At 57.6% G+C, this 24,003-nt stretch overlaps 1 protein-coding gene across 2 annotated transcripts in view; it reads right to left on the bottom strand.

The window, feature by feature from the left end:
* The window catches only part of LMOD1 (leiomodin 1), a 33,296-nt gene that overhangs the window by 8,129 nt on the left and 1,164 nt on the right, over positions 1-24,003 (bottom strand). The window lies entirely within an intron of this gene.

The raw sequence follows: 24,003 nt of genomic DNA, 5'->3' as shown, positions 1-24,003 counted from the left end.
GCTGTGCTGGAGGCTGTGCCCCTCGACTCCCAAAAGAAAGCCTCCTGCCTGCTCAGGACGCCCGGGGACGTGTGTGCCTGGTGGGCCCTGAGCCCAGGGGCCAAGGTCAAGAGCTTAAGAGGAGCCACCCCTGACACCCAGGCTCCAGCCCATCCTGGGGACCGCACACCAGGGACGGTGAGGCACCCACTGTCCCGCCCAGTGAGGAAACCGGCCATTTCCCAGCTTTGGCCGCGTCTGGTGCGGGCACCGCGGCCCCCGCCCCTCCCGGAACGCTCAGCCCCAGTGCGATGCTCTGCAGGGCTGTCATCGTCCCCATTTCACACAGGAAGAAACTGAAACCCAAGGCCGCACAGCTACCCCGGAGGAGGCCGGGCCTCCAGCTCTGGGGTCTGAACCGTTTCCTCCACAGCCCACCGTCCTGGGTTTCACTGAAACGCTGTGCTGAGGGCTTGCCTTGAGCCGTCCCTCCCGTTACTCCTGACCGTCTGTCCATCCATCCATCCATCCAAGCAGGCAGAGGGAGCTGAGCTCCGGGCTTAGCAGGAGGAAGCTTGGGGATGTGGGGGTGAGGGCCTCACCCGCGATGACCTTCCCTGGTGTCTCACGGGCTGCCTTTCGCTGTCCCTACACGCCTTTATCACGTCGTCAGAGTATCTTGGAAACAAACACGGAAAACCCACCGCCGCTGGACAGTGTGTGGAAGGGGAGCACGTGGGCCGGGGGCCAGTGCTAACGTTTTCCTGGCTCTGCAGACGGCGTATCGGGGGAAGTGAGAGGCTGGAGGCCAAGCTCAGATCTCCTGGGCTCTTCACTGCCCTTCCTGCCATCCGAGGAGTGGGTGCCACCGCCGCCAGGAGCTCCTGGCAAGGCACCTGGAGCACACCTGACGTTCGTCCCCTGGGTGCCTGGTCGTTGGCACACACAGAGGGACAGCTCTGCACCGGGCTGGGGGAGGATGCAGGTGACCCCGCGTCCCCTGGAAAGGCTTGGCCCCTGGGGTGCAGAGAGGGCAGGCCGGGAATCCCCCAGGAGCCCGGGACTGGGGTGGGACGGGCAGCCAGCATTCCCTGGTTCCCCTGGATTTCACGTCCAGGCTGGCAGGAGGGGCCCCGTGGCCTCTGCTAAGGTAGGCTGGTGGGGAAACAGCCTCGTGGGAAAGAAGGTCAAAAAAAGGAAGGCTCCCACCTGCTCAGGGCACGCGGGGACGTGTGCGCCTGGGGGCCACTGCTTATTAGATGCTGAAGGAGTCAGCGTCTGCAACCCCGGGCCTCTCCTTCCCCATGTTGCTTTTCCCACATTACTTGGCACTGACACTGAAATTCAGAGGGCCTGTGTGCTTGGCAAGGGCCAGAAATGAAATAGACGGAGGCTTGGAAGTCAGTCCTGAGGACCCTGACCTGCCTTCCCGCCGGGCCCCAGCCCTGCAGCCCAGGACCGCTTAGGCAGACCGCTGAGCCGGGTCAGACCGGCGGGGCAGTGTGAGGCCCGGGCTGCTGGGGGAGGATGCAGGTGACCCCGTGTCCCCTGGAAAGACGGCCCAGGCTCTGCCTCCCAGCAGGGCCAGCAGGGGCCACTTCTACGTTCCCCACAGCCTCTCCTGAGGAAGCCAAGCCCCAGCCGGGGCCCAGAGGCCCTCGAGGAGTCTGCTTAGGCTCCCAGCCTCGAGGATGTCCGGAGTTGGGGAGGGAGGTGGGAGCTGAGAGGCAGCAAGACCAGCCGGCCAGCACCAGAGCCTGCCCCCCAGGATGGCCCTTGAAGGAAGGCGGTAAACAGGGAGGCGGCCCTGGGGACCAAGGTGGGAGGCTCAGGGCGGGGGCCCCTGGCAGCCACTTTATTCCACTTTTATGGCGTTACCCTCCACCTCTACCGCTTTATCCCAAAGGACGGAGCAGCTGGGAGAGGCTGCGTTTGCTTCTCCAAACCAAAGACCGGTTACCTTCAGGCCGAGACCTGACCCCCAAGACTGGCACCCATGGGCTAGTTTCCGGCTGCTTCCCCAGCGGCTTCCCTCTGGGCCACCACCTGGAACGTGGTCCTTCAGGACAAGGCTGGAGCCCCCCACTGACTACTCAGTTCTTACCCCGATCACCGCGGACGCTCTTGTTGCTGAGGAAGGTGCGTGGGTGAGAGTGAGATGAGGTCCTGCTAATGGAGGGATCACCTGCCGGACAGGGACCCTCGAAAAGCTCGAATTCAGAATTTCTTCCTTTTAAGGCTAACATCCCATTATATGTGCAGACCACATCTCGTCTGTGCACTCATCCTCGGATGGACCCTTGGGTTGCTTCCGCCTTTTGGCTGCGTGAATCAGCTGCTAAGCGTGGCTGGGCAGGGGTGTGTCTTGAGTTCCCGCTTTCAATCCTTTTTTTAAAAAATCCTTTTCACATACTTCATTATTTACTTATTTTAAAAAATAGTCCTCAAGTTTTAGGTTGTGCATTTTCTTTCTTTTAAATTAATTATTTACTTATTTATTTATTTGGCTGTGTCGGGTCTTAGTTGCGGCACGCGGGATTTTTGGTTGCGTCGCGTGTTGTGGCGCACAGACTTCTAATTGTGACCTACGGGTTCTAGAGCGCGGGCTCATTAGCTGCAGGGTGTGGGCTTAGCTGCCCCGCGGCATGTGGGATCTTAGTTACCCGACCAGGGATCGAACCTGCGTCCCCTGCATGGGAAGGCACAGCCTTAAGCACTGGACTGCCAGGGAAGTCCCCTTGCTTTCAATCCTTTTGGGTCTGTACCCAGAAACAGGATCCCTGGAGCGAAACCCAGGTTCTGGCTTCTCTACACCAGCTGCCTGGACTGCTTCACCACCCAACCCTCCTTGTACCGAGTGTGTCAATCACATCCTTACAAAATCCTCAACCGTGGTCACAGCCACCATGCAAGCCCCGGCCTGACTCTCGCCCACTGCGTGTCTGTGCTGCTCCGCACCAAGGCTGCTAGACACACCACCTCCTGAGCCCCAGCTCTGACGACAGAATGCCCGGGTCCAGCCTTTGCTTTCACGTGAACTTGGGGACCACAGTCCTTCCCGGGCTGTCCAGCGGCTTCAACAAAGTTGCATGGAGCTCTAACAGTGCCCAGCGCACAGGAGCTCCCGGCAAAGTCAGGCGTCCTCATTGAGCGCATGTGCCAGTCTGCAGCCCCTCCTGCTCTCCTTGCCCCTGACCCGCCCCACCCCCAGTCTCAGCAGACCGCTTCCTCCACGAACGTCCCCGGAATAAACAGAAACCAACTGCGGGAATCCTCCCTCCTCCTGTCCAGGGCTCCCCTGCCTGGGGCTCTGGCTCCCAGCCCCACGCCCTGCACCTCCGCCTCCCAGAACCCTAACCTCTTCCCCTTCCCTGGCCCCCTCCCATCGCCTTGTAAAAGTGCTCACACCTCTCCCAGCACCAGGATGACCAGATCCTGCCTCAAGCCCACCGCCCCGCCCAGGTGCCCTCTGTCTCTATCCTTTTACCCCAGGCTCCCCCAAAGAGTTCTTTTTAAATCCCTGTTCATCTCTGGATCCAACACAGTTTCGCCTCAAGCCCCAACATTCCATGGAAATGTCTCACCCAGATCATCGCTGACCTTGTTGCTAAATTGGATTTAGGTCTTTTATTCCTTATCTTGCTTAGTTGCTTGGAAAACATGTGACACTGTGGACCAGCCCTCCCCTCCCCCCTCGAGCCACCTCCTGGCCCTCTGGCAGCTCCTTCTCAGTCCCCAGGCCGTCCTCCTCTGCCTGCCCCTTAAACGTGGGTCTTTTCAAGGTTTTCCTTGAAGCCTCCTTCATTTGCTCTTTTAGACTCTCCCTGGGTCACCTCGTCCACTCTGATGGCATCAGTTGGGTTCTATGTCCTGGTGTCTCTTGAAGCTGTACTTCCGGGCCAGAACCCCCTACGGAGGTTCGGACCCTAGTAACCAACTGTCTAATGAACATCTCAGCTTACGAGCCCCAATGCACCCCCAAAACTCCACTTCTCTCCCCGCCACCACACCTGCTCCATCTTGGTGGGTGGGTCCCCAAATCCATCCTGATGAGAAGGGGTGGTGTAGCATGTGGGGGGCGGCGTGGACCCCTCTGCCTCACTCATCCCTGCTCCCCTTCCCAAGAGATTCATCCTCCACACTACCTTCTCCATCCTCACCAGTGCTCCTCTGGCCCAGGCCCTGTCACCTCTCACCTGGGTCACTGCAGACCTTCTCACTGGCCTGCTCTCTGCCGGGACACTCTTCCCACCGCAGCATCGGGACCTTTCTGGAGTACAGATCTGCCAACTCACTCCCTTCCCTGAAACCTTCTGGTGGCTCCCCAGTCCCCCAGGGTAAGCCTTGACTCCCAAGACCTCACCCCAACTTGCATTCCTTCCCACCAGCCCCACCTTTGCCTTCGCCTTCGAGGGACCCAGACTGCGGGCTTTTGCGATGATGTTCTCACTGCTTGGAAAGCTTTTCCTCCTTTTTCCTGGTAAATTCTTACCCTAATTTTGAACTTTGAGGGATCTTAGCTTAGATCTTTAAATCAGCTGGGATTTATTTTGGAGTATGTTAGGAGGTAGCAATCTAACTTTCCCCCCAAACTAATGTCTGAGTTATCTAATGTCTGGATTACTTTTATGATAAGAAAAAAAAAAGTTGTTGCAGAAAAAGAAAAGGAAAGAAAATTGTCTTTAGATATTTCAGTTTCATAGCAAAAAAAAGGAAAAAGAAAAACAAAACAAAAAACCAAAGCCCCTCAGGTCAGCAGCAGCTAGGAGGGACGGATAGGGACAGAGATGGGCGTTGATTCCCCATCACGCAGCCCAGCGGCGCTGTGCCAGGACCCACCACGGAGCCTGACCCTTGCCCGGCCTCGTTCCAGCAACTATGAGGTCAGCGCAGTGATAAATATGAGGGCTGCTCAGAGGGCAGGGGGGCTCAGGCGCTGCCTCCCACCCAGTGTAAACAGTTCATCTTTACCTCCTGGGATGGGGGTGCTTTGTGAACCAGGGACACGGGGCACTTTCTGCTGGCGTCCAGCGCGAGGCCAGGCCGCCTCTGTGTCCGCTTTGCCCTGTGCGTGGAGGGAAGGAGGCCAGCGTCTTCTGGGAAGCAGGTGATGTGGAGACTCGGTGGTCCAGCCGCTGCACCGAACACCTCACCAAACTCTGCCCCTTGGCAGCCTGAGGTCCTCGAGGGCAAAGACTTCGTGTGAAAGAGACGTGAAGTGCTGACCAGGGGAAGGACACCTGCCGGCGGGGACAGGGGAGACTCTGGGGCCCTTGCCCCCTCCTACGAGCTCCAAAAGCCACCCAAAGAAGGGAGGGGTCTGTCTGCGGTCACCGGCATTTCCCTGCGGGGAAGGGGGCGCCAGGTCAGGGGTGGGTCGCGGCTGCACTGGGCCTGCCCTGGCCAGACCCCCGCGGGCGGTGTGAGGCTGGAAGGAAACACCTCCAGGGCAGAAGGAAGGGTGTCTGGTGGATCTCCTCTGCCCCGAAGGCTCAGCGGCAGTGTCTCTGTGGGCCTCAGGGACCTGTCTCTGGCCGCTGGGTCTGGTGACTCAGGGTAGGAAGCTTGTAGCAAACCCCATTTTTGGAGAAACTGGGAAAGCACACGGCAGAAACAAACAAGTCGCTTTGGCCCTCTGCTGTCCGCCGGGCTCGGCTGCCCTGAGCGCCTGCAATTCGTCCCAGGCAGACGCAAGCCAGTGAGTCTGGAGAAGGCTGTAAAGGGCCGCTTAGATGTGAGCGTTTGCCTCCTGTCCCTCCTGCCACGCCTGGGACCTCAGTGGGCCCCAGCGAGTGAGCTGAGCAGTTTAATAATTTTTAAGTAGCTTGTCTCAATTGTAGTGCTTATAATTATTATAAGCGATCGTTTCCTTCAATTTTGACATTGCTTTGTCCCAGTTATCTAGGGTTCATATTCCACCTTTCTGTGGCAACTCAATTTTACATAGTATTTTGAAAGGTAATTGTAACGTCCCTGGGTCCCACTGAGGTCCCGGGGTGGCAGGAGGGACACGCCGTCCTCTTGCCCAGCTGTGAGAGGGGGCCTGGCTCTCCCACAGCTCCTCCCGCCTGTTCTGGACGGAGGCCTGGACTCTGCTCTGCCCCAGGCCCCGAGCTCGGCTCCAGGCTTCGAGTCACCATCTTGAAAGGCTTAATTCCTGGACGAGGGGCCTCACACTTCAGTTCTGCTCTGGGTCCTGAGGAATCTGGAGCCAGTGTGGGGCCGAATAGGGAAAGAGGAGGGAGGAGGCAGCAGCAGGCGCCACGTCCCCGGAGCGGACCTGGGATGGCAGCCCCACCTCCCTGCTCCCTCACCTGCCTTCCTGACACCTCAGCACCCTTGGCACCACTGTGCTGGGGCCAAGCTGGTCCCCTGCCCGCCTCACTGCCCTCTCCAAGCCACCTGCACCTGCAGCCGGGGCCATCTCTCAGAAATGTCACCTGGTCAGTGGGGCCGGGCTTTTGGGATGAGCCCCAGACCCTGAGCAGGCCCACAGGTCCTCGTGACGTGGCCGCTGCCCGCGGCTGTGTCCCGCCCCCTCCTGCCCGCACTCCGGTCACCGTGCAGGACACACGGCCTGGCTGCCTTCGAGGTGCTGTTCATGCCGCCCAGTGTTCTGTCCCCCCCCCGCCTGCCTGACTGTCCTCCTCCCCCCAACTTCTCCTCCTCTGCCTCATTCTTCTTTTTTTTTAATTAAAAAAATTTTTTTAATATTTATTTTTATTTACTTGGCTGCATCAGGTCTCAGTGGCGACACTCGGGATCTTTGTTGCGGCACACGGCCTCTTTGGTTGCGGCACGCGGGCTCAGTAGTTGCGGCACGTGGGATCTTAGTTCCCTGACCAGGGATGGAACCCGCGTCCCCTGCATTGGAAGGTGGATTCTTATCCACTGGACCACCAGGGAAGTCCCCTCCTTCTTCTTTTTAACTTTGTATTTGGGGAAACTTCAACGGTTCATAAAACTAGAGCATAATGACCTCCTGGCAGCTCAGTCATCACTGTCTGCCCCCCTGTGTTTCTCTCACCCTCACATTATTTCAGGGCAAATCCCAGGTATATCGCTTCATGCACAAACAAATCAGTGTGTATCTCTAAAAGATGGCAACTTTTGAGAAAGAGAGCTACGACACTGTTCTCTTACCTAAAAGGTTAATAATAGTTAATTCCTCGGAATGGACCATCAACATGCAGCCCAGGCCCTGGGCCGGGAGCCCCTCCCGGGTGGCTGCCCTGTAGCCCTCTCTGCGCTGTCCTGGGACTAGATGGTGAGCGGCTTGAGGGCAGGACCGGCCCTTTATTTCTGTCCCCGGCATCTGGCCTGGCCCAGTGCTTTGCATGTAACAAATGTTTGCTGGGATGGAATGAAATATTTCAACCCTACCTATGATGTCCCTACCACTTAGGTTCCAGGGACTGAGAGCTCAGTTCTTCCTGAGGAAGCCAAGCCTTTTTTTTTTTTTTTTGAAGCTGACTCTATGGCAGGAAGCCCTCTGGCTCCACCCCCAGGGTCCCACGGAACAAGGTCCCCTCCACCTGTCATACTGAGCCCGTCATCCCAGTCTGACCAGAACTTTGTGGATCCTGGTTCCGCTGTTTCCAAGTTTGCACTCCCTCTGGGCCTCAGGTAATCCACAGGTCTGGTGGGTGTGCCTCCCAGACCCCCACGCCCGCAGGACAGGGCAGAACGGACGACAGCCCTGCTGGCCTCGGGGACGCCCCACGTTCCAGGCCCCCTGTGCCACCGTGAGGGGTCTCCCGATGCCTCTGGACGGACGGGACCACGGGGATGAGGGACTGCTGGCTCCAGTGCCACCTCCCCCGCTGCTGACTCTTCCTGCAGATTGTACCCCAGGAAAATGCCACACCCGAGCCTCCATCCCCCAGGCCTTGGGCACCTGCAGGTTGTTCTGGAAAGTTCCCTCTTTCATGATGCGGGGTCGTCACGACTCCCAGAGGCAGCTCCCTTCCCGCAGTCGAGGTCAGGGAGCTGCAAGGGAGCTGGGACCCCCTTGTAGTAGAGTGAAAAGGCTGGGTCTTCCCGTTTGAAACACACTGGTGGGGGAGGGTCAGAGCCGGGGACCAGCCTGAGCACTGAGCTGAGCCTTTAAGCCCCAGGACAGCTGGGAGGTGGGTCTAGTCCTTCCACTGCAGGGAGAGAAGTCGAGATCTAGCTGCGGGGGCGGGGGGACTTCCGTGGTGGCGCAGTGGGTAAGACTCCGCGCTCCCAGTGCAGGGGGCCCAGGTTCGATCCCCGGTCAGGGAACTAGATCCGACATGCTGCAACTAAGAGTTCACATGCCACAACTAAGGTGCCCGTGCGCTGCAACTAAGGAGGTGGCGGGCCGCAGCTAAGGAGCCCACGAGCCGCAACTAAGGAGCCCACGAGCCGCAGCTAAGGAGCCCGCCTGCTGCAACTAAGACCCGGTGCAACCAAATAAATAAATAAATATTAAAAAGAAAAAAGTCTAGTGGGGGGAGGCAGCGAAGAGGATGTCAAACCCTTACATCAGGGAGGGCAAGCCCCCCCCCCCAGTACAGGACCCTGTGTCTATGCAGTGGAGGCCGGGCCAGGAGGACATGGGACTGAAGCGTCATCCCAGGGGGCCTACTTCAGAGGGCTCAACTGGGACAGGAGACACGCAAGGACTCTCTCAGGGCGAGGGTCAAAACGGGCAAAGCACGGGACTTGTTGGGCACGGGGTGGAGGGGCTGAGACCAGAACCTTGCCCTGGGGCCAGATCACTCCAGACGCCAGAGTTCACGCATGGGCCTCACATGATGGGCAACGGAAACACACACTTTTAGGCAGGAAAGTGACGGACGGTCAGGTTGTATTTGGAGAGACAGCTCTGGCAGGACGTGATGGGACCCCAGACCGAGGCTGACAGCGCCCGCCTTGAGGTGAATTCTATGCTCGTTTCTGGGGGACAGTTCATAAGATTTGGTTAAGTGGGGAAAGCCCCCGGGACTTCAGCTCGGTTGACAGGAGAGATGGTGATGCTTTAAAACCATGGCGAGGAGGGTGGAGGGAAGGCGGGTGGGAAGTGGGGTGACGGCGGTTTGGGCCGGGATGACGGTTAAATGCCCAAGGAGCTGGCTTTAGTTAAGACCGACGGCTCAGGACAGAGACCTGCGCTTGAGACGCACATCTGGGAGTGGCAGGTGTGCAAGCAACAGTGAAACCACAAGAATAAATACGGCAGGTCTGGAGAAGGAGGGTTAGGAAGACGGAACGGATTTGAGGAAATCGCCACATTATTTCATGAAATAAACCCGTGTCCTCTGAGGTTAGCAAGACCCCAGTGAGATATACACCTCACACCAACTAGGGTGGCTATGATTAAAAAAAAAATAAAAACGTCAGATAATAGCTGGTGTCAGCGAGGATGTGGAGAAACTGGAACTTTCATACACTGCTGGCGGGAATGTAAGATGGTGCAGCCGCCTTGCAAAAGCCTGGCGGTTCCTGAAACAGCTGAACACAGTTACCCTATGACCCAGCAGTTCCACCCCTGGGTCCTATATATACCCAGGGTAAATGAAAACGTGTCCACACAAAAACTTACACACGCATGTTCACCGCAGCATTATTCATAACGGGCAAAATGCGGAAACAACCCGGATACCCATCAGCTGCTGTGGTGTAACCATAAACATTACTATTATTCAGCCATAACGCTAATGAAGTGCCACGCTCCAACGGGGATGAACCTTGAAAGCATGATACAGAGAAGGAGCAGAGCCCAGAGGCCCCGTGCTGTACGGTTCCACGCACATGAGATGCCAGCACAGGCGCCCCCTTAGAGACAGAAGGCAGATGAGCGGTCGCCAGCGTCTGGGGGGGCGGGGGCGGGACCTGGGGAGGAGCTGCTCGTGGGTGCGGGGTGTATTTTGCGGCAGATGGAAACATCCTGGAATTAGATAGTAGGACTGGTGGCACAACTTTGTGAATTACTAAAAGAACCACTGAACTGCACACTTTAAAACGTTGAAGTTCATGGTATGTGAATTATATCTCAACGAAAAATGGGAAGATAATTAAAAGAGACCTTGCTCTTTATCACACAATGATGGGAGGTTATACTGAACAAAATCCTATTGTATGTACTGTGTTTATCTTCTCTTGCTTTAATTTCTAAAGGATAAAGATTCAATAAAGAACTGAAACCATAAAACGAACCTATGTGCCTGGGACCATCAATGGAACACCGTATTAGACCAGCCCCACCCAATGGAAACATCATGGGAGTTATACCAGCAATTTTAAATGGTCTAGTAGCCACGTTAATACAAAGGAAAAAGAAACAAGTGAAATGAATTTTAATAATGTGTTTGTTGAAGTTTCAGTGCCCTTGAATTAGAAGGGGCTGAGTCACTAACCCTGCAGATTGAATGTATCAGCACTGACTGAACTTGACCTTGAACCCATCACATCCTTCTGTTTCCCAGCATCCCAAGAATATGCTCACGTGTGCACGCACACATGTGCACACACACCCAACGCCACGTCAGACTTCCCTCTGTGAAGATATGCATTCGGGACACACGCAGGAAGGGTTGATGACATGATTTCCTAATAAATCCTGTGTTTTTTTAAATAAAAAATACATGTTTGGAGCCCATCTGAAAACGATTTCCACATGTGATCAATGTAAAATTACTAGCGAGCCAGTTCATTCTTCCCGATAGGTCTGGGGCGTCTGCGTGACTCACGCTGGGCTCCCGGCGGCCACACCTCCAGCTCGGCAGCCCCACGTGGAGGGGTCCCCGTGCCGGATCCTGAGTGACTGCACTTCCCGTGTGGGCCGTTTGCTTCCCTCTGTTTATTCCCATTTGTGACGAGCAATAAATGCCCTAAATAGTAAGGGCTCCTGTGATCCACAAAGACCCTTAGTGACCCAGCGTCCCGGGAGGGGGCGAGTGGAGAGACCACGGCCTCCACCGCAGCGGCTGCAGGACCTGGGGTGGAGGGGGTGCGGGGTGGCGATTCCGGGGCCGCAGGCTGGGTGAGCGAGCCCTGGGTCTGCATCAGGGAGAAGCCATCCTGGGACCACCGAGGGCAGGGTGGGCCGAACCAGCTCCCGCCCCAGAGCGCAGAGGGCTTCCAGGCGTAGCACCTGCCCCAGGCGGGTGCACGGCAGGCATCCGCCACTCAAGGGGGTGCTCAGAAAGGAGGCTGAGAGACAGACTTTTTCTGTGAACATGAAGTCAGAAGGAGGTGTTCGAGAGCGTCCCTGGTCACCAGCTGGGTGACCTCCTCAGCCCCAGCTCCTTTGTCTGTCAAGCAGGTTAAAGCCTGTCTAGCCCTACACTGCAAGGCTGACAGGAGGGGAAATCAGACGGCGCCTGCGGGAACCCATAAGACCGGACAGGCCGGCAAGCGTGAGGTTCCCCTTTGGAGCCTGGACAGCTGGGGCTCGTGGGCGGATGTCCCAGGACGGCAGCTGAGAGCTCACCTGGGTCAGCTGAGCCGAGACACCCTTCCTCTGCTTTTCTGGGGGAGGGAACCGGTACCACGAGGACTTGGTACCTTGGGGTGCCTTTGGGGCAGGGCCTCGGAAGCAGGAGAATGGACCAGTGCCCTCCCCTCCTTGACATCCTGCCCACACCTGAAATTTCCCAGGCTGGAGACTTGATTCTCTTTGTCAGTAGGAACAACTCTTTCCTCCCAAGTCCGAGGAAAGCCGGGCACGCCAGTTCTGCCACGGTGCACGCAGGTGACTGGTCCTGGGGGGGGCGGAGGGCTGCCCTGCTTGGCAGATGTACCAACGTCAGGAATTTGAGTCTCAAGAAGGAGCAGGGGTGGCCTCGCGTGTCCCTGTCCCGGGATTAGCCATCGGGGAGTCTTTTCTCCCCTTCCCTAGTCGGTCTCGCCCATCTGGCGAGAGTCTCAGCTGCGAAGTGTGTCAGTGGCTCTGTTTATCATGGGGTTTGGCTTAGTCTCTCTGGGGACAGGCGCCAAAGGCCAGGGGAAGGAGCCTGCGTCTGCGGATCCACTTGGGGACTTGGAAAGTACATTTATTGGAAACCATGTAAGTGTCCAAATATAGGCAAATGGCTTAACCCAGCCATACGATGGACCATAATACCCTCTGAAAACGATGTTCAGGAAGAACTTTTAGTGACATGGGAAAATGACTGCTGTAATATGATAAGCAAACAATAATAACGAGCAGGAATCAGAATGTATGTGACTATGTGTGTTTGTGCATAAAGGTATCTCAGCTACAAAAGGAAAAGTGTGTACGCACGCCTGCACTCAGGAAACGTGACCGTGGCTGACACCTTTAGCTAATCAGACAAAGAATTACTGGTTATTTTCTCTATTTCCCCTATGTTTTGATATTGTCTATAATGAGCCTTATGACATTACAATTATAAATTATCGTTTGAAGAAACAGCACCTCCGTGCTCTGTGTACCACTGTCTCCTCCTGCCTTTAAGGCAAGGATTACAGGGACGGAGAGTAAAACAGAAAGTCTCTCTGACCCCCGACCTGAAGGAACCCTGACCATTGGGACACTGGCGTCTTCAGCATCTGGGTCATCAGTAGACACTTTCCTGGTGATTTGGAAATACATTCTTTCTAAATAATATACAGGGATAGGCACGCGGAAGACTCTGCCGTTGGAGTAGGGGAGGTGACCCATCGGGGGACACTTGGTACGAGGAAAATGGCTTGAAGTCAGCCCTTGTCAAAGGAGCTTCCAGGAGATGCCCTAAGGCGTCCACTGCATGTACTGAATTTCTTTCTCCTCTGTATTTAGAGTGGGGAGAACTGAGGACACAGTCACTCAGTTTTCTGCAGGGCTTGGTTCCCTGCAGAGCCCTGGTGAGAAAAGCTGACCGTTTATCTACAAGGACCTGCTCCCGGCTCTGCTCCGGCCTCACAATCCTGGCTTCAGGAGGGCCGGTGTCCATCTACCTGGGTCAGGACTGGCCCATCCACGACCTTCCCAGTTATCACACCCCCACGTTCAGACCCCCAGCCGCCCCACAGGTGGGCCTGCGACACTGTGACCGGGGCTTTGCTCCCGCTCCAAGGGGAGACCTGCCTGGAGCCAGTTCTCTGCAGGAGCCACGTCACCTCCGCTGGATCTAGAGGCAAAGCCGCAAACTTCTCCAGACATTTTAGGGGAGAAACCAGATGGTGGGCGCTGACAGCCCCAGCTGGCTGGGTCTGGAGCTAATCATTGATATGCTCGTTAGGGTGTATCAGTGGCCCCTGAGACACAGGCGAACTGGACTGGTCAGGCTAAAAATGTCAGCCTGTGATCTCAGGTCCCTGGAGAGCCATTTAAGAGAGGATCCAGAGAAAGAAGAAAAATGGAACAAGTTAAAAATGAGTCCTTGAGTCTCGTTCTGTGCAGAACAAACAGGGGGAAATACGGCAGTGACGTCTCCCCGCGCTGGGGTCGTAGGGTGCAAACTTGTGGACCGATTTCAGTGGCTGTTTACAGAAACTGGAAAAAAGGAGTCACCGCCAAGTCTCTCTCCATCTGGGGATCTGGACACAAAATCATATTTTCCAGCAGTCTCCGAAGAGCACAGATGAATAAATAACTTCTGCAGGTCCAGTCAAGCAGGACGAGAATGGTATTTGCAAACTATTCATCCTCTGTTCATTCAACGTTCAGATGTGTTCTGAGCCGGGCCCTGCACTCACTGCTGGGGAGCGGGGCTGGGTGAGGGTCAGGCCTCGCCCTCTAGACGTGTGGGGAAACACGGGCACAGGCGATGCGGGAACACCGCGTTCCACGTGTGCGTGTGGACAGTCGTGTCACGGCTGTCACCGGAGCCGAGCCTCCAGGGAGGAGGATTATCCGGGCTGGCAGGTCAGCACAGGCACAGAGGAAGGAGAGGAAGCCCCTTTGTGGGCCACCGTCAGGCGTAGACGTGGCAAAGGGTGAAAGTCAAGGGGACGAGCATTAGTAGCCGGGAGTCAGGGAGGTGCTGGCTTGCCCAGCGCGCCCTGGGCCGCCAAGGAGTGTGGGTTGGTGGTGGAAGCCGTGCGGAGCAAGGGGGTCTCACGCAGGACAGTGTTGGGGTCGAGATTGCATTCAATGATAAGACGCTGGCAGCTCGGGGAGGATGGATTCCACGGGCAGAGGAGGGGGTGGGCGGCGAGGTCATGACGCGCGATCTGAGCGACTGGGGAGGTGGACCGGAGGGGAGGACAGCGCACCAGGGTTCTGTCGCCAAGAGAAGCCGGGACACGGGCAGGGGGGCTAGGCAGCCCCCCTGCTCACCAAACTACAGAGGAGGAGGAGAGGCGGGCCCGGGCTGGGGCGATGGTTCATTTATTTTTGGACTAGTTGAACCTGAGACACTCGAGGAGCACAAGAGGCAAGTGAATGCTCTAGACTCAGAATGGAGATCTAGGCCAGAGGGAGTGGGCGGGCACAGGGGCTGCGGCCAGAGCCCTGGCCACAGCGGTGTCTGGACACCAGGGGAAGATGGGGAGGGAGCAGCTGCGGAGGGAAGGAAACCAGCGCGTTGGTCAGGATGCCAGGGACTGAGGTGGCGTCGGATGGCGCAGAGGAGGCACGCGGGACGAGGACTAAAAAGCCAGCCCCCAAGGCTGTCAGTGCAGGGGCCAGGGAGCTGCAGTGAGATGGTGACTGTGGGGCTGCTTCCCGCAGTTTTGTTGTGAAGGAGGAGAGATGGGGCCGGAGAGAGAGCAGGGAGGCAGGCTGAGGAGAGACGGGCAGAGACAGACACGGACAGACAGACATAGAGAGACACAGAGAGACAGAGAGACACAGCGGGAGGGACAGAGACAGAGAGACACAGGAAGGGACGCAGACACAGACAGACAGACACAGAGAGACAGAGACACAGAGGGAGGGACAGAGACAGAGAGACACAGAGGGTGGGACAGAGACAGAGACAGAGAGATACAGAGGAAAGGACACAGACAGACAGACACAGAGAGAGGGACAGAGACAGACAGAGACAGAGAGAGAGAGACACAGAGGGAGGGACAGAGACAGAGAGACAGAGACAGAGGGAAACAGAGGGAGGGACAGAGACACAGAGAGACAGAGAGACACAGAGAGACACAGAGAGAGACAGAGACAGAGAGAGACTGACTGAGAGAAAACCGGTGTTTAAGGGAGCAAAGGTTGCAGAGGACACAGGAGAGAACAGGATCCGAACAGTGCCTGGTCCAGAGGAGGGCCGTCTTTTCCGTGCTGAGATGGGAGGGAAGGGGGAAGATTACATACATGGACGCCTACACGTTTTCAGGTAGCAGACGAGGAATTTGAAGGTATTCCCACCCGAAGCCTTCAAGGTTCTCAGTGAAACCTGGCGCCAGGTCATCCGCTGAGGGTGAGAAGAGAGCTGGGACAAGAGGGTTCCTAGAGGAAGGCTGGCTTCTGGAAGAAGAGGGGGATGTGCGGAGGTTTTCTGGGCAGCCTGAGGCCTGGCCGCGGCAACGACGACGTACCCGCCACGTCATTCTCTCCAGGTCTGGGGAGCAGCTGTGGGGCGGGGCACATATGCCAGGGGGTTAGTCTCCTGCCGGCCCAGTGACGAAGGTGGGGGCCGAAGCATGAGAACCGAGGGTAATGCTGAGAATGACCGAGTAAGATAGAAGCTAAAGGGGAAAATAAGCAAAGCCGGAAAGCCTCCAAACACTGATGAGAAGTCTGTCCACGCTGGGGCCAAGGATGGAAGGGGCCACCGTTTCTGGGAAAGTTATAGTCTGGGGGTGGAGAGACCCGACCCGGGCCTCACTGCGGCATCCAGGTCTGAACAGAGTGACTGGTGGGCGTGTGGAAGGGCAGGATGTGTCCCAGGACGTGAAGGCAGGCGGTTGCCCTCAAGGATGGGCCCCAGGAGAAATGACGACGGTGGCTATCACTGACTTAAATGCCTACTGTTTGCAAATTGCTATGTTAGACATGCTGCAAACTTGTGAGCCCCACCCTCACAGAGACTCCAAATTAGATAGGATCACCTCTATTCACAGGCAAAGAAATGGGAACTTCATTATGCGTTCTCTGTGTGGCAGCAATGCCACTCACAGGCACATCCCCAACAGAAATGAAATCGTAAGTGCACCCAAAAATGGACAAAAGCGTTCCTAACAGCATGCTTTGTAATATCCCCCAAACTGGAAACAACCCATATGTCTACTAACAGTGAAACGATAAATAAATTATGGCATATTTATACAAGGGGTTACCACATAGCAGTGCAAGTAAACAACAAACAAAGCTACGGACGACATGGATGTATCTCACAAACATAAAGACGCGGGACAGGACACACGCTGTGTGACTCTAAATACATGATTTTAAACGGGCGAGCTAAGCCTGGGGTTAGAAGCCAGGGCTGGGCTCCCGTGGGGACGGACGGGAGGGGCGACGGGGAGGACGCCTGGGGTGATGCCGTCAACGCACTGGTTCTGGTTCACTTTGTGGGAATTTGCGAAAGTCTGTATTTGTGTTTTGTACACTTTTCTGCATGTGTTTTATATTTCAATAAAGGCGTGCGCTAGAGAAAGCATCCCCTCTTGTCAATGAGACACAGGTAAGACTGAAGAATACGATGAAAGACGGCAAACCTGGGGAACGTTCGGGGCTCATCTGAGGCTGCGCGGCTGCTGAGCCCTCCGGCCGGGAAAGGAGCCCGGGGCCCCTGCTTGGCCTGCAGCCCAGGGCTCGTCCCACCGCCAGCCATGCCGAGAGGCCCGGAGCCCCCCACCTCCCGCTGGGCACGAGGGCCTTGGGGACAGAGGATCAGTGCCCCGGAGTGACAGTCTACTGGGTCTTGGAACAGCTCTGGCAGCTGTTGAAGCTGATGTTCAAGGCCGGGTTTCATGTCTGGGGCGTCTCGTGTGTCCCTACCTCACCAGGAAGCACTGAGCATTTCTCTTGGGACCTGAGGCATAACCTCTGACCCCAGCCTCCCAGCTTCTCCCCTTCAATGCACCCCCGCTTGGCGGGGCGTGTCTTCCCAGAGCAGCCCGGGTACCTGGCCCCACGTGAGAGGCCAAGCTCCCCTCCCCCTCCCCCGACTCGCCTTCCTGACGCATCGTGCCCCCCTCCGCGCCCCGCCCCAGTGTGGGAGGTGAGGCCCCACCGTAGTGCGTCCCGCCATCAAGGTCTCCCTCTCTACGGACCCTCCCCAGCAGCACCGAACACGCTGTCATAGCCCATCTTTTAAAACTCCTCCCGTGATCCGTGTTTACCTCCAGCTGCTCCCCACTAGAACAAAATGCAGAAAACACAGAGAGCCATGTCTGTGTGCTCCATCTGCCGGCCCCGCCATCCTCCTCGAGTCTTAACCTTCCAGAATCTCTCAGCAGGAACAGACGTGGCGGCCCCCCCCCCCATGAGCCCCTTTCACCTGCTTCTAAGAAACGGCTCCGAGCCTCCGCCCTCCTCCCCAGCCTCCTTCAGGGCTCCTCCCCCTTCTCCAGCGCCTGAAGTGTGGGAGGGACGGAGACTGGTCCTCGGCCCTGGCTCTTCACCCACACTCGCTCCCCAAGTGCCTCTTCCAGGCTCGGGGTTTGCAGCATCACCTCCACACTTCGGGCTCCCAAATGGGCTCTCGCCGCTGAGCTCCAGACTCGCACCTGCGACCCAGCGCTCCCCGTGGGGCTGCTAAGCTCCACGAGCATTCTGCATCTGCTCAAATCCCCTGCTCACGTCAGCGAGCGGCGCCAGATATACCCGCAGCTCAGGCAGGACGGCTCACCTCACTCCTCTCTTTCCCCCAAAACGTCAGCCAGGCCTGGCTGTGCTGCTGTGAAGTATCTCCCGAATCTGACCACCTCTCCATCCTGCCCTCCTGCCTCTGTGCGTCCCACCGCTGGCAGAGCAATGGGTCCGCGCATTCTATTTTATTTTTCATGGAAAGGCATTTTATTTTAAATATAGCAGTGTGTACATTTCCTTTTGAAAACGGAGGTCAGACCACATCTCTCCCCTGCTCAAAACCCTCCAATGCCATCCCACCCTGCTTGGAATAAAACTCCAAGCTCCCACGGCTGCCCTGTAAGGCCCCGCCTCACCTGAACCCGCCTCGCATCACCCGAACCCCGCCCCATATAAACTGAACCCGCCCCGCATCACCTGAACCCCGCCCCGTATAACCTGAAAACCACCCCGCATCACCTGAACCCGCCCCGTATCACCTGAACCCCGCCCCACATCACCTGAACCCCGCCCCGTATAACTTGAACCCGCCCCGTATCACCTGAACCCGCCCTGCATCACCTGAACCCCGCCCCACATCACCTGAACCCTCCCCATATCACCTGAACCCGCCCCGCATCACCTGAACCCGCCCCATATCACCTGAACCCCGCCCCGTATCACCTGAACCCGCCCCCGTATCACCTGAACCCCCGCTCCGTATCACCTGAACCCGCCCCGCCTCACCTGAACCCACCCTGCTTCACCTGAACCCAGCCTACTCCTGGCCTCATCCCCGTTCGACTGCTCCAGTTACAGGGCCTGGCTCGCCCTCTGACAGGCTACACCTGCTAGCACCACAGGCCTTGTGTTTGCTGTTCCTTCTAGAGCGTCCCGTGGACAATCCCTCAGTCCATCCCAGACCTGCTCCCACGTCGCCTCTGGGCAGTGTCTTCCCTGACCCCTGGTAGGAATCTCCCCCCACCAAGACTATTGGTTGTATACTCTTTCCTGAAACTAGGTTATTCTTCTTTGTAACAAACAGATGTTACCTGTGATGTGTGTATATGGTCTCTACGAGTATCATCTGTCTCACCCACTAGAATGTGAGCTCAGGGCCAAGGGCCTCTCTGTCTTACTACTGTCTCCTAGCGTTTAGAAATTGCCTGTTGGGAACTCACAAAATAGCTGGAGAATCAATGATTTAGTGGAATCCGCCTCCCTACTTAGAAACACAAACATGATCCGTGAACCCTGCCTAAAAAGAGTGAAGGCGGGACAGGGCTCAAGGCCCCACCTCCAGGCCCCCAGCCCCCAGCCTGCCAAGCGCCTTCTCTCTTTTGGCCTCGCCGCAGGGCAGGGCATGCAGGATCCTAGTTCCCTGACCAAGGATTGAACCTGTGCCCCGAGCAGTGGAAGCTCGGAGTCTTAACTGCCGGACCTTCAGGGTCAGGGAAATCTCCCTGCCACAGGCCTTCCATGCCCTGGCCTAAACCTCACAACTGCCCTATGGTGGGCTTTACTTCCATCTTGTGGATGGGCATCTCGGGCTCCGAAAGGCAAAGGGACGGGGTCTGAATCCAGGTCCAGCTGCCTCTGGAGACCCTGTTCTGACCTCCAGACTCGCTACCTTCTGCGCCAGGGATGTTCTACTTTTCAGGTCAGGACGGGGTCCCGCTGGCACTGATGCAACAGCCTGAAGGGGCTGTGGACCCTCCTGGGGGAGGCAAGAGGGGGGTGGGAGGGAGAGGGCGCGGGGCAGGAGGCCGTTCTATTCCTAGCTGTTTGTAAACGGCCTCCGGACAACCAGCTGGTCTTCTCTGCCGGGGACCCCAGAGACCAGGAGGGTTCACAGGCCCGAAACCTCCCCCATCTCCCTTCCCCCAGCAGCGTCCAGCCCGGAGCCTCAGCCCTTGAGCCTGGGGGTAAAATAATTAGGCAGAGGCTAGAAGAAACCAGGCCACGGGATGGGGGTGGGGCAGGAAGTAATTAAACTCCCCCTGCCTCCCTCTTTACTGAGCTCCCGGCCACTCTCCGCGCACGTCCATCCAGTCCTCACTCCCACCGGCAGTAGTTTTTAACCTCATGAGAGATTAAGAAGATTTGGCGAATACCCAGGCATGAAGTCTGCAGGATTCAGGGAGAGGAGGGCAAGGTCCCTGTGCCACTTTCAGCACCTGGTCCAATTCAACCTCACAGTAACCCTCCAAGGTCACCTGACAGGTAGCATGGTCGACTCAGGAAGCCACGTTAATGAGGCCTTTGGCCCAGATGGTCCTCAGCACCGTGAGTGTGCTTCCTTCCTGAGGGGACTCACTGAGTTCTCGAGCTCGTAAGGGACAGGAGCTGGGTCACACCTGGACACCTCGGGCTCCAGACACCGGGGGCTCCCCCCACCCCCGTGTCCTGGGCCAGCAAACTGTGGGGGGACAGACCCGTCTTCCTTCTCCCGTTATGCCAGGAGAGGCCTGGTAAACAAGCTCAGGCTGGTCTGGAAAGGCTATTCCTGTTTATCCGACTTGGCAGGCATCGAATATCAACTACCCCCCCACCCCAGATGTCTGACACAGATGCTCGTCTCTTGGGTGGAGGGAGAGGCTGATGGGAGCAGATGGTGGGTGCGGGCTCTGGCCCCACCCTGGCCCCTTCCTGCCTCAGCCTGGGGACCCCGAGCCCCCAGCCTACCCGATCTGGTAGCAACCTCCCCTTGGTCAGTGGGATGCTCATCCCAGCCCCGCCCACCTGCATCCCCCAGCACTGCTGCACTTTCTGCGTGTTCGGGTCTCCATGGTCCTGCCTCCCTGTCCGCCCGGCCCATCCATCCACCCTGCTGCCTCGCTGAGGAGAAGGCAAGCGCCCAGGGGCAGCCCAAGGGTGGCAGCAGGAGCTTCACTTGCTGAAAATTCATCAAACTGAACATTCTATGCATACAGAAGAACCTATATAATACGTGATTAAGAGCAGCAACTAAGACAAACACACGTGGATCCCACCACCTAGTTTAAGAAGTGCGCTTGGGCTTCCCTGGTGGCGCAGTGGTTGAGAGTCCGCCTGCCGATGCAGGGGACACGGGCTCGTGCCCCGGTCCGGGAAGATCCCACATGCCGCGGAGCGGCTGGGCCCGTGAGCCATGGCCGCTGGGCCTGCGCGTCTGGAGCCTGTGCTCCGCAACGGGAGAGGCCACAACAGTGACAGGCCCGCGTACCACAAAAAAAAAAAAAAAAAAGTGTGCTTTTTCACACTCCGGTTGGACAGAGGCAGCTTTCAGATCCAGGGTGGGATTCTGAGCTGGCCGGGCCATCGCCGGTGCCCGCTGGTGCCTCCCCATCACGTCTCCTGCCCCTCCGCCCGGCCTCCGGGGCTATTCTGGTTGTGTACCCATTGGGGTTAATCTCCTTAAGCAAGGAGCCATGCCGCCCAGTGCACACGGCAAAGGGCAATGGGACCTGCTGCTGCTGCTGGGCTCTTCCGCTTTCCCGTCGCTGCGGGCAGACCACGGATGCTGGGCTGGGAGCTGAGGCTGCGGGGGCAGGGGCCACAGGGAGCTCAGAGGCCTTTTGGGCCCAGCAGCTACTGGCTCATGGAGGTTCTCGAGTTTTCCCCGAGGGAGAACCCAGAAGGGCGTCCTCCACCCTGGCTGAGCTGCCCTTGCTCCTGCCTGGGCGCAGGTGCTAATCCCAGCCCCCGGCAGGCCAGGGAGGAGGATGGAGAGGCAGGCGGGAGGCCTTCTTTCCCACTTGGGAAGGAAAGAGAACACACGGCTGACCCGCTGGGATCCGGTTCCTGAAACCTGAGCCACGACGACGGTTTCACTGAACCCTTGGCCACACACCTGCCAGGGCCGTCTTCCACCTGGGCGGGAGGACCGGGATGACACACACTGGCCGAGGGCTCCGCCTCTTTACAGGGAGGGAGGGGAGCCAGGGATCAGCTCTGTCAAGCCCACCCTGACCCCCTGCTCACCAGGCCGAGCTAGCACGTGATCCCCAGAACCACACCAGCTGCACAAGAAAGCAGACTCGGCAACAATGTGACGGGAGGACAGGATGGGCCGGGGTGGGGCTGGCACAAGTGGCGTTGGAGGCCTCAGCCCAGGCAAGGTGCCTGACACTGCCAGGGGCAGGGAAAGGCAGGGAAGACTCCCCGGAGGAAGTGGTACCTGAGCCCCAAGGACAGATAGGAGCTGACCTGGAGGAAGCAGGGGGTGGGGAAGAAGCAAAGCGAGGTCCCTTCCACAGCGAGACCCACCCAGTCTGCATATGGACCTTGGGGACCCCGCCCCAGGAAGAGCCAGAGTGTAGCACCCACACTGGGCCCGCCTTCCACTCTTGTCTCTATGTATTAAATACAAAAACAAACAGCATTTTACTATGGAAGATCTGAAACATATACACAGAAGTAGAGAGATGAGCATAATAGCACAGTGCGGACTCACCACCAGCTTCAACACGTCAGCAACTGTCTACCAGCGGACAGTCTCACGTCATCTATACCCTGCCCACTCCCCCCGGCCGCAGTACTTTAAAGCAAATTCCCTAATCCTAGCAGGGTTTTTCCCATAAGTGTTTTAGTGTCCGCATCTAAAAGATAAGGATCCTTTAACAAGTATGCCCACGGGCTTCCCTGGTGGCGCAGTGGTTAAGAATCCGCTTGCCAATACAGGGGACACGGGTTCAAGCCCTGGTCCGGGAAGAGCCCACATGCTGTGCAGCAACTAAGCCCGTGGGCCACAACAACTGAGCCTGCGCTCTAGAGCCCTCGAGCCACAACTACTGAGCCCACGTGCCGCAACTACTGAAGCCCGCACGCCTAGAGCCTGTGCTCCGCAACAAGAGAAGCCACAACAATGAGAAGCCCAAGGATCGCAACGAACAGTAGCCCCCACTCGCCGCAACTAGAGAAAGCCCGCGCGCAGCAACGAAGACCCAACGCAGCCAAAATAAATAAATTAATTAAATAAATACAAAAAAAGACAAAAGTGCGCCCACAACACCGTCATCAAGTCAGGCGACGCCGGCTCCTTACTCTCTGCTTAGGGGCAGCTCCGGCACCGCCCTCCCAGCCCCTTGGCTCCTGGGCTTCTTGACCCAGACAGCCGACACGCTGGAGCTGCAGTTTTGCCTTCGAACCAGCCCGATGGAGTCGATGGAGTCGATGAGGTGGATGTTCCAGCCTCTCTGTGGGGATGAGGCGACCAAGGCAGGTCACAGTGCGGGACTCTGGTCCTCAGACCACGTGTTCCAAAGCAGAGCTCGTACCAGGCTCGAGTTCTGCTAAGGGTGCTGACGAAGCTGCGTCCCCGGGTTTGTGCCCCCTCCCCAGGTGACACAGGTGACTCTGCCCACGGCCCGGGAGCCACCGAGCTGCATGGGCCCCCGGCCTGGGGGAGGAAGCGGTGTGGGGTGTGGAGGACCGACAGCCTCCCTCCAAGGGAAAAGGCCTAGGGGTGCCTTCCCCACAGGCGTCATGTGTCCCCTGACTCGGACTCTGCCTGCGAGACAAGTGTCCACCTGGTGCTAACCGGCCGGCTGGGAGCGAGACCTGTGAGGGTGAGCCCCTCACATGCTCTGCGGCCTGAACGCCTTGCTTTGGGATCAGGAGTGTTTCCTGCTTGTGTTTCACCTCCGGGGACCTTCGCAGCTGTGGGCTCAGAGCCTGGGGACTGGGTGCCAGGGGTCCAGTGGGGCGTTGACAGAGGTGCCACCCCGCCGGGAGCGTCTTGCTTCCTTCCGTGCGTCCCAGCAGCAAGTCCCCGCATCCTCTCATTTCCCACCGAGGCGGTAGTATCTACCCAGCGCGTCGGAGCTGCACCTGGACCTTGCCCACAGGATAATAAACGGTAACTGACCAAAAATGCTACCGCTATGTTAGTTCCCGGTGCACAGCAGAGTGATTTGATAGTTCTGTGTGTTACGAAACGACCCCTACCCTACCAGGGTTTTGGCAAAGCTTTAAACGCAGGCCGGGGTGGCAGGGGCAGGCCGGGCGCCAGCCCCCCACTTGCCCCAGCCTCTGCCCCTCTGCTGTTGCTTCCCAACCTCGAGGGGCCACGCGTGCCCACCGGCGGGCGCTGCGGTTAGTGTCCCCGCCGGACGCCTCGCAGGAGTTTCAGGTGATGGCGCACAGGGAGGTGGCTGGCGAGGTCCAGGCGGGGGGGGTGGGGAGGCGGCACACAGCAGAGCAGTCTCCCCAGCAGACACTCCTGACCTGGAGGAAGGGTGTCTGCGGAGTCGTCCTCCGGCCGAGGCCAGGCTCCTTTGCCCCAAGAAAACCAACATATGAGCGCACGGCAGAAACCCGGGAAAACCCAGAAAGCCGCTTTGCTTAAGCCCATCCTAGATGTGCGCAAACGCTTCCCCAGCGGTCACCCCTGC

The sequence above is a fragment of the Grampus griseus genome (genome assembly GCF_964374135.1).
Source record: "Grampus griseus genome assembly, chromosome: 1".
In the NCBI taxonomy this organism is placed as follows: Eukaryota; Metazoa; Chordata; class Mammalia; order Artiodactyla; family Delphinidae; genus Grampus; species Grampus griseus.
The sequence above is the reverse complement of the archived record's forward strand: the minus strand, read 5'-3'. Positions and strand labels throughout refer to the sequence as shown.